Source organism: Dipodomys merriami, unplaced genomic scaffold (assembly GCF_024711535.1).
Source record: "Dipodomys merriami isolate MVZ:Mamm:240054 unplaced genomic scaffold, mDipMer1.0.p SCAF_53, whole genome shotgun sequence".
NCBI classification, from domain to species: domain Eukaryota; kingdom Metazoa; phylum Chordata; class Mammalia; order Rodentia; family Heteromyidae; genus Dipodomys; species Dipodomys merriami.
The window spans coordinates 5630001-5640870 of NW_027206102.1; the positions used below are offsets into that span (position 1 = coordinate 5630001).

General features: G+C 36.2%; 1 pseudogene; it reads right to left on the minus strand.

Moving 5' to 3' along the window:
* Positions 1 to 9888, minus strand: part of LOC138811450 (vacuolar protein sorting-associated protein 37A pseudogene) — an 84815-nt pseudogene extending 74927 nt beyond the window's left edge.
* Between the last annotated feature and the right edge of the window lie 982 nt (positions 9889 to 10870).

A 10870-nucleotide genomic window follows, 5' to 3' on the forward strand; every position in this document is an offset into this window, starting at 1 on the left:
CCTCTTGTTTAAATTACTGGGTGGATTCTTTCCCCTGACTAATCTGTGACTGATACACCATCCAAAGCCATCTGTCTTCTAAGGACTATTAAGACTGGCTCTTAGCTTTACATTTCCTGATAGAATGGAGATCCATGTCTTATATCTTTGCAGCCAGGACACTTTTAGCCAAGGGTCAATACTATGAAGATTAACGACTGCTTTAGTGCACAGAAGTATTTAATAAAGTCTTTTAAAACATAATTTTAAGGCATTTCTCTTCTGGTCTATTTTCCAGAAAACAAATTCTTTAGTATTAGGTCATTTAGAACCTGATTGAAGACTGTACAGAATGGAAATTGGTGCCTGTTCATGATATACTAAATATCTTGCAAGCACCCCATGTTTATGTATATATATAGAGAGATAGAGAGCATTTATACAATCCATGTATATATGTATATGTGTATATATATGTATGTATGTATATATGTATGTATATATATATATATATGTGTGTGTGTGTGTGTGTGTGTGTGTGTGTGTGTACGTATGTATAGTGATATAGTGCAAGTGCAAGCCAGGAGATCTAAGCAGTGTTGTGGCCTGGGCAGAGACTAGAACACAGTTGGTCAAGAAAATTTACAAGTTTTACATAAATTTATTATAAAATTTAAAGTTTTCTTTTCTTTTTTTTTTTTTTTTACTTTTTTTAAGTGTTGAAGATGTTGTTTTAAGAGTGTCAGAATTTAGGGACTGTTTTAGAATGTGAGAACGTTTACCATGGTTTAAAATACTAGAGGATGTTCGTTTATTTGTTGTTCTTCTGGTATTAGTGCTTGGACTCAGTGTCTCATAATCTCTTAGCCTTTTCACTTAAAGCTGGCACTCTGAGGCTTGAGCTAAAAATCCACTTCTGGATTTTTAAAGTAGCTATTTGGGAATAAAAATCTTACAAACTTTTCTGCCCTAGCTAGCTTCAACTCACAATCCTAAGATCTCGGCCTCCTTGAATACTGAAGATAACAGGAATGAACCCAACATTGCTTGGAAAAAATAACGTTTCTTATTAAATGATGTTTCATATTTCCTCTCCTAAGAGTCTTGGTAAACTGAATATATCATTAGAGAGGAACATTGAATTCCCCATCCAAGATCACAAAATCAGCTATCAATATTGCTGCAATCAGAACCATAGGTATTTGAGGAAAGTCTTCAGTCCTGAAAGTTAACAACAACAACAACAAAACTTTCCAAACTATTAGCAAGTATATGTCTATAGCAAATCCATTTGTCAATGTCATATTCATCACCAAGGCCTGGACTCTTGTCCAAGATCATATATAGATTTTATCACTTTTGATATTCCACTCAAAGTTGTAGCTCTACCACTTGAATCACACTGCTACTTCTTGGCTTTTGTGTTGGTTAACTGGAGATGTGTCTCTTGAGCTTTTCTGTTAGACTTTGTGGAATATTATGGTCATCAGAATGTAAATGAAGTAGAGATGCTAGGATTAATTCTGAACATATTTTCTGCATGTTCCATGTTCTTTTTCTATGAAATTTGGGCATTGAAATCCTCCAGTGGTTTTAAATAGAGACCATTTTCAAGTTGGTAAAAGTCGTGATCATTCCCATTTTTGGACACACAATAAGTGTAAGTTGATACAGATGTAGAAGAAATACTTCACCTTTTCAAATAAAGCATATCTGGTTAACTCAGTAAGTTTTGATATCATGGTAGTATCACCTGTAGTCAGAGATCACATTTCAAGGATAAAGTAAGAACACATGGTGTATTCTGTCTGGTATCACTTCTTGTGGTGGTGGTGGTGATGATGGATGTGTTTGAGCTCAGCGACTTAATTTCTGACTCAGCTTTCTTTCTTTCTTTATTTTTTTTATTGTGAAAATACTGTACAGAGGAATTACAATTACATGGGAAGATAATGAGTACACTTCTTATCAAGCATTGTAGACTCCTCCTTTATTTCCCCTTCCCATCCCTTCCCATCCTCCCCAACGCCCCCCCATCGTTCCTGCCTCCCCCCCCGCCCAAAAGTTGTAAATTTCGTTTTCAACATAACAACTTGTACATCTCATTGTTGCAATGACTCCACCTGTATCCCTATGGAAACGATTTATTTTTCACCTTCCCCTCCAAAAATTATACCCACATCAAATACAGTGAAAGCTGGGATTATACTGTAGGGGAGGGACATAAAAAGCAACAAAGAAATAATCTTATAAATGCGTTAGAAAAAATCACATTGACTCAGCCTTATTGTTCATGGCTGAGGCTCATAGCTAGAACCATCACAAGCATTTTGCTAGTTCATCAGAGATGGAGAGTCATGCGGTCTTATTCCTATACAGGCTTTGAACTTCCCTCCTCCATATATCTGCCTTTGAGTACCTAGCATTATGAAAACATGACCCACTGTGGCCTAGTTTTAGTTTAATTTTATAATGCACCAGTCAATAATGATGAATTCTGGGTTGAAAAAAGGGGAACAAAATTCGATAAGTATATTTTATTGCGTTTATCCACAAATGACTTTCTTCTGCACTGGGTAATGGGAATCACAGCAAGATGTCAATTATAACAAAGAATAGAAAACTTTGGCAGAGAAATTTGTAAAATGTCACATCAGGTAGGTCTGCTTGCTAATAACTTTTCAACTTTTAGTAATGTAGATCCACGAGTTAAAACATCATCAAGTTTAAGGGAAAATTTAAATTTATCAGTTCATAAAAAAGACTTTTCTTTTTTCTTTTTTCTTTTTTTCAGTGGTAAAGTGCTTGCCTTGCATGCCTGTGGCCCTGAGTTCGATTGGTCAGCACGACATAAAAAAAGACTTTCCTAATGAAGTTCCTCTGATATTGTTATTAGAATATGTGGGTAGATAGCTACCACAGGGTTCATTGTGTAATTTGGATAATATGATGATATTTTCTCATTCCTGTGAGCTTGTGTCTACTTCAATATTGCCCCCATATCACTCATACATGTATCGTGAGTATGTAGAATGCTTCATTTGTTTATGATGTTTAAGAACATGCACAGGTTTAATATGCTAGAAATTGCCTTTAAATCTAAAAATCAGATTCATTTTCCGATTTTCAATGCCTTTGCAGTTAATCCTTATAAATTGCATATATTATTAACTCCAGTGCATGATAATACATTTGGGATGGATTGTTAACACAAAGATAGGTTGGGGTAATCCATGTTCAAATCAACTCAGTTTCTTCTCACACACAATAACATCTTTAATTTGCTAGACACTGGGTGAAAAGTAGGTTCAGTTACAACTTGGTGAGAAACTTCTTTAGTGGGAGTAATGAAGATATATTTTTATGAAATTTACCTGTAAGAGTTTTGACAAGTTCCCATCACAATGCTTAGATTTTAATAATTTCTGACATCCGAGGAAAAGAGATGCTCCCAAAATATCTTGTTCTTGGCAAGAATGGGCTTCTGGTTAAGAAAAACGGTGCCACTATTGTGTGATTTGAAATAGGGAAAGGATTGTTTGAAACCCCAGCCTCTTCTTGCCTTTCTGTCATGTATTAGGAAAGTCAAAACTGAAAATTTTGGAGGAGAAAGGAAGACAGAGAGGAAGAGAGAGAAAGAGAAAGAGAGAGACTGGGGTGATGGTTCTGGGATGGAGAAAACAGAGGAAAACGGAAAGCAAGAGAAACTTAGGTATAAAATACAAAGCAAATATCTTTACAGATACCTTTCAAACCTACCACAGGGTTTGGGTATAAGTGATTGATGGTGATATAACAAAGGCTATATAACAGCAAGGTGTTTTATTTTCCCCAAATCCAGCAGGGGGGAATAAATAAAACAAGAATATAAAAAGTAAAGAACTTTTAATACCTACAAGTACAGCAAAGATGAAATAGATCTTAATGCCCAGCCATATAAATATAAATCCTCATACTACTGGCGTTTTTTACTTGTATTCTATGTACTTGATGTATTTGTCTTTTTACAAAAATTTAAGAGACACTAAGAGCCAGGTTCAGAAAATATGTATGAATTTTTAATCCAATATAACAATTTTCAGATTGACAATTTCAAAGAATTATATAATCATAATTACTACATGGAGTGAACAAATTGGACATCATGAATTAAACATACAGGTAAGGAGAGAGACAGTAACATTAGAAAGAATTTTTAAAATATCACTGACGATATTAGTATAAAACAGAAAACAAAAGACTTTGATGAACTCATCAGTGTAGTGGCAAAAATACATATGAAATCAGTGAGCTTAAAGACTTTTCAATAGACAGTTACCAATCTGAAATTGAGGAGATAGAAAAAGGAATGAATTAAAAGAAATAAAATATTCAGCATCTATGTGATAATTATTGAAGGTATCATATATGTATAATGAATACCAGAGAAACAAGAATACAAAGGCCAGAACAGCTGATCAAATGATAATAGTTGAAAATTAAACAAAATTTATATGAAATTCCAGAAGCTTACAGAAAACAAAGCAAAATATTTTAAAAAATCATATTTTAATGGCAGAACACCAACAGCAGAAATAAAAAAGTTACCCACCACACAGTGAGACCATTGGCAGATATTCATAGCAGCATATCAAAAAGGAACAATCACTATGTGCACATGTTCTTATAAAATAATATTTAAAGAAATGAATTCCAAGAGATGGAAATGAGATTTTGGGTGTTGATGCTGCTGTTTTTGTTATTTTCCTTTATTTGTCATTTGAAGGATGGGGGGGCACAGAAAAGGTGGGACAAAGGGAGAACAAATGCAGCAGTGGTATTCATTAGACAGTATGTAGAAAATGAACTGACTGTCCCTCAATAGATGAATAGATCAAGAAAATGTGATATATGCTGGGTGCCGGTGGCTCATGCTTATAATCCTAGCTACTCAGGAAGCTGAGATCTGAGGATTGTGTTCAAAGCCAGCCTGGGCAGGAAAGTCCTTGACACTCTTATCTCCAATAAATCAACAGAGAAACCAGAAGTGGAATGTAGTTCAAGTGGTAGAGCTCTAGCCTTGAGCTGAAGAGCTAAGGAACAGTGCTCAGGCCCAGAGTTCAAGCCCCATGACCAACCAAAAAGAAGATATATATGAATTCAATGCTTCTATCAGAAAGAATGACACGGTCCCATTTGGAAGGACTTGGAAAAAAATCATATTAAGTGAAATAAGCCAGACCCAAAAGAACATAGGTCCCATGGTTTCCCTTATGTGTAATAAATAGTATACATCTAGGATAATCTTAGCAGATGAACAGAATAGCTCAATAGCTATGTACATATGATCATATAAGATGATGCTAAGAAAAATGAATCCCAAGATATGGGCACAGGAGGTTTTTCTTTGTTGTTGTTGCTTTTTTAATGTACTATGTGGATTTTTTTTGTTTCTTTTACATGTACTTTCCCCTATGGTATAATTCCTGTTGTCACTGTATTTGATTTTGGTACCCTGGATATTGTATAAATGTTTATATCAATTAGGGAAGGGTAACAAAAATGGTGAGTCAAAGGACAAAGATGAGAACCAATTCAACCGTGATACTCACAAAACCGTATGTTGGAAATGTTCTGTACAACTTTGGGGGAGGGCTTGGGGGAAGGGAAAGCAGGAGAAAAATGAAGGCAGGAGTAAAATGTTAGCAAGAAATATACTAACTAACTTACTTATGTGACTGTAACCCCTAGGTACAACACCTGGACAATAAAATTTAAATTTAAATTAAACTGAAACTGTGAGTAGGGATGGGAGAGAAAAACTGGGAGAGAGCAAAGGAATGGCTGGCAGAGTTCAAAAGGAAATACATTTATTATCTGACTTACATAATTATAACATTACCTGTACAATACATCTGTGTATTAGCTGAACAGTAATAATAAAATATATTTTTAAGAGAAAAAGAAAGACTGTCTGGTTCTAACACAATGTCTCTTAGCTGTGGTGAGTCAGAGGGAAAGTGGAAGAAAAAATGAGGGAGGGGTAAAAATGCTTGACAAGAAATGAACTCACTACCTTACTTATGGAATTATAAAGCCTCTTTGCATCACCTTTACAATAAAATTAAATTAAATTTAAAAAAAGAAAGAAAAATCACACATAGTGGAGCCTTACTTCAGAGGGACAAAGATAAAGATTTTATCAAAATCTTCTATATTTTTCCAAGCAACAATTAAATGGAGGAGAATATTTAAAGTATGGAAGAAAGACATAACAAAATAGAGCAAAACTAAAACAGAAAGAGAAGTTTAGAATCTCATATTCAACAAAATTCTTATGAGAAGAAAACATTGTCGGGCATAAGAGAACAATAACAAAAAAAAGTGATTTTTTTTTCTTTGTGTGTTGTGGGGCTTGAACTCTAGGCCTGGTTACTGTCATTGAGCTCTTCAGCTCAAGGCTAGAACACTACCACTAGAGCCACAGTGCCACTTCTGGCCTTTGTTTTTGTTGTTGTTGTTGTTGTTGTTTTTACTGTTTATATGGTGCTGAGGAATCCAACCCAGGGCCTCATGTATTGGAGGCAAGTACTCGACCACTCTGAGCCACCTTCCCAGCCTCAAAAGTGAGTGAATTTTGTCCTTCATCTTCCCAGATTCATCCATCAAAGTATTTCAGAAGGAATAAAGAAATGTCTTTCAAGATGATCTTGGTAATTCTAAATCACTTTTGATGAAATGACATTGTTTAGTGTGACACAATTCAATGAATGGACAGTCATGGTGTTAGTGACCTCTTCTGGAGAGATTATGTGTAAATAAATCTCAATCCCTATTAGGTTGGAAAAGCTCATGACCAACAACGTCTGCAGAATCCCACTCCCAGCTAGTCTTTTAGATGAAGCTGATTGTCCATTGCTCCCCTTAGAGTTCATTATCAAATTTGAACCATGAAGCCTTGTATTTGCCCTGGTTACTAGCCTCGAATTCACTGGTTAGAATCCTAGCTGAGGCCATTCTTGATCATCCTTGTCTATAGTTTTCACGCGTTCACAGCTGGAGAGTATTCACTATGTTTAGTCCTGCAAATTAGACTCTGACTTTCCAGTATAAAATTACAAATTTGTTTCTTTTCACATGTTGTCATAAATTTCTTATAAGGACCCAAATAATAGTCATCCCTGGGCAAATGAGTCCATCAACAATGAGGAGAGGACTCTGGAGGTAGTCTGGATCTTAAAATATTAAAAATAGCATTTTCGCTTAGATGCCTTTCTGAATAAATCTAATTTAAAATAAACTAAGTATAAAACTGGGCACTGGTGGCTCATGCCTGTAGTCCTAGCCACTCAGGAGGCTGACATCTCAGATCATGACTCGATTCCCACACAGGCATGTAAATCTGTAAGACTCTTATGTGGCTGCAATGGTAAAGCACTAGCCATGAGCATAAAATTTAAGGAACAATAACACTGAGTCCCTGAGTTCAAGTCCCATTACTGAAATAAATAGATTAGTAAATAAAATAATTTATTAATCAACTAAATATAGCTACTCTGTGGCTGTACATTTAAGAGACAATTTTCTAAACATTCCAGAGAGAACATGAGATGAAATAAAGTCATATATGTTGATGCTTGGTTTTGTTATCAATGCCATGAGAATGTATCAAAGAGTTTGATCTAGAATAAATGAGTATATTGATTGAACTCTATTATTCCTGACAACTGAGATGACAGTTTGAATATCTGGTGAATGAAATCATGTATTGATTCTTATCTAAATGACAGGTGTTCACTTTTCAAAAAGGAAGATGAAGATGAGAATTTTTTAGTTGGATTGAGGGCAGAACATATTTTGGGAAGTTGACACACAAAATATCAATCAATAGACTATCTTTTAAAGAGTTTCCTTAGGACAATAAAATATATGCAGGGGAAGCAGAGTAACATGTAAAATATATCATTCAGTTTAGAGGACTTGTGAAAGGATTAAAAAGGTGATTAGGTTTCCATAGAGATATTTTTTTAAATTTTTTTAAATTAATTTTTTAAAAGTTTTATTACTGTGAAAATACCATACAGAGGGGTTACAATTACATGAGCAATGTAATTAAGACATTTTTTGAATTTTTTTATTTAAGGTATATATATATATATATATATATATATATATATATATATATAATAGGTATATTTATATGTTATAGGTATATATCTGGCACATTGGCAGGTTTGATATTTTCTGGTATTATGAATATTTAAAAACAAATTGCTTTTGAAAGTTTTATTCAAAAAGAAAGAAAAAGAGAGGGTGTGGGTATCTTTCCATAGCTGAAAGTACTTAAAAATTACTGAGAGGAAAATAATCTAAAGAAGATATCATTCTTGATAAAGAAATGAGGCAGTTTCAAATTAAAAGTACAAGATTAAGTACTTTTCATAAAATATTAAAACTAAAATCACATGCATAAGGTATTTAATTATAAGAATAGCAGTGAAATTTTAAAAGGACAGGATTTATCAATGATAAATAGGCGTTTTTAGTGCAAATACTGCAGAAAAATTTTCCAAGCAAAGATCATAATCATTCTAATCTATATAAAAAACAATCTCAGTTCTTTAAACAATGTAGAGTACATCTGAATTCAGCCATTTCAATGAAATGCCAACTTACAAACCTTAAATCTAAAATAATGTACTTAGTTTTATGTCTCATTTCTCTCTTGGCGGTCCATGTTTTCAGGAAAATCTGTAATGGACCATGAAGTTGGCTGTGCATTGCTATCACTTGTTTAAGTTTCTCTTCCTTGGCTCTTCTACAGTGGCAAACTGTTCTTTTTTCCATGAAGCTACTGAGAAAATCATCTATTTCAGTTTTTCCCTCCGAGAAATCTTCAGCAATATTATCAGATTCTTCCTCAGCTTCATGTGCAGCGACTTTCCATCTTGCCTGTAGGGCACTTGCACTACAACTCTCACTCAGTTCATGTTGTCTCTGCCTCTTCTTTTCAAACGTAGATTTCATTTGTGTAAGTAACTCATACTTATCTAAAACAGTTTGCCTTTTGGCTTCCAAACTGGGCTCCAAGAGGAGAGTTTTCTTGCTAATTCCTCAATACTTTTTACTAAATCACCCTTGTCATTAATAATTTGTTTTAGTTGAGGTAAACTCAGAAACTGTTCTAGTAATACTTCCTCTTGTTCATTCATATCTGTGAGTTGTGACACAATTCTGAGAGTTCTGGAAATGCATCAGGGACATCTGGCATCTTGTACCCAAAACCATTTTGGCTTATCGGTGTTGAAGTTTCCATTGTGGGAACAGGCAATGGCAGACTTGAAAGGACACCAAATGTAGGAGCAGCAGACTTGGCTGTTGTATAACTTGTTGAAGAAGAAGCAGTGTCAGTAACAAAGAAGTTATGTTCTGTTAGCTTCTTGAAGAGGATATGCAGGAAGAAATGGAAAACCCTAAGAAGCATAAGGAGGCAGCCCACCTGGGTTACTATACAGGTATGGAAATGCTGTTGAAGTGGGAGCTAAAACAGGAGAATTCTTCCAAAACTCATCCAACAGACTCTGGCTAATCTTTCCAAGATCTGAGTGTATTGTAAAATTGCTTACTAATTGAGAGGTAACATATATTTCATGTTTATCCATTAAAGGATGTCAGATTGGTGGATAAACACTGATTGCTGGTTTTTCCTGAGGAAACTGTGGAGGAAGTACTAAATGTTAATTGTCAAGTTGTTTACAGTGAAGGGCAATCTGTATTCCACATCTTTCTGTATTTCAGCTATACTGGAGTGGGAGTTCCGGAGGGACTCGATCAAGCACTGCTTCTGCTGTTGGAGGCTGGTGAGGCCACCACCAGGGACCCTGCTGTGGAGAAGGAGGCGCTCTTGGTCAGGGGAAAGAGCCAGCTCATCCTCCTCGCGTCCCTGGGGCAGGAGGGCCTACAAGGTTTGGGCCTGCTTCTCCCAGAGGCTGCCCGGCAGGTCTCCAGCTACAGAGGAGTGGCCTGAAATACCCAAGGTTCGAGTCCGGTTGTGTGTGTGGGGGGGGAGCAGAGGGGCAGGCCGTGGGGCAAGCCAACGACGCCTTTTACCAAGTAAACCAGGTTCCTGGTCTCCGGGTTTGGGGGACCATGACATAACTGGAGAGAGCTGGAGAGAGGTAAATTGTCAAGCAGGACACAAGCAACCAGGATCCTACCCTTGGAGGCCCAGGTGCTCCAGACTGGCTAGCCAGTCAGATTGTAACCTGGCTGTGCTCGGCGTGCCTGGCCTCGTCCTACCATGAGCACATTTCTTATCAAGCATTGTTGCCTACTCCTTTGTTTCCCTTTGCCATCCCTGCTGCGACACCCCCTCTCCCCCATCTAGTCCCCCGACTCCTCCCCAAAGTTGTAAATTTCATTTTTCAACTTAATGTCTTGTACATTTCATTGTTGTAATGGGTTCCTATTTAAACAATTTGTTTTTCCCTTCCCCTCCACAAATTATACCAACATTAACTACAGTGAAAACAGGAGTTATACCGTGGGGGAGGGACACACCAAGCAACAACAACAACAACAACAACAACATATCACCCTGGGCTGGGAAGGTCGCTCAGTGTTAGAGTTCTTGCCTTGAATGCAGGAGGCCCTGGGTTCAATTCCTCAGTACCACATAAACAGAAAAAGCTGGAAGTAGCACTGTGGCTAAATAAGTAGAGCACTAGCCTTGAGCTGAAGATCTCAGAGACAATGCCCAGGCCCAGAGTTCATGCCCCACAACCGAAAAAAAAATCACTTTATAAAACATTAGAAGCAATAGAAAGCAAGAAAAAACACTTCAGTCCTTATCTTGAGGTCCATTTTGCCTAACTTCAACTTATCTGTCTTTTTCTGCTTGACTCAATACATA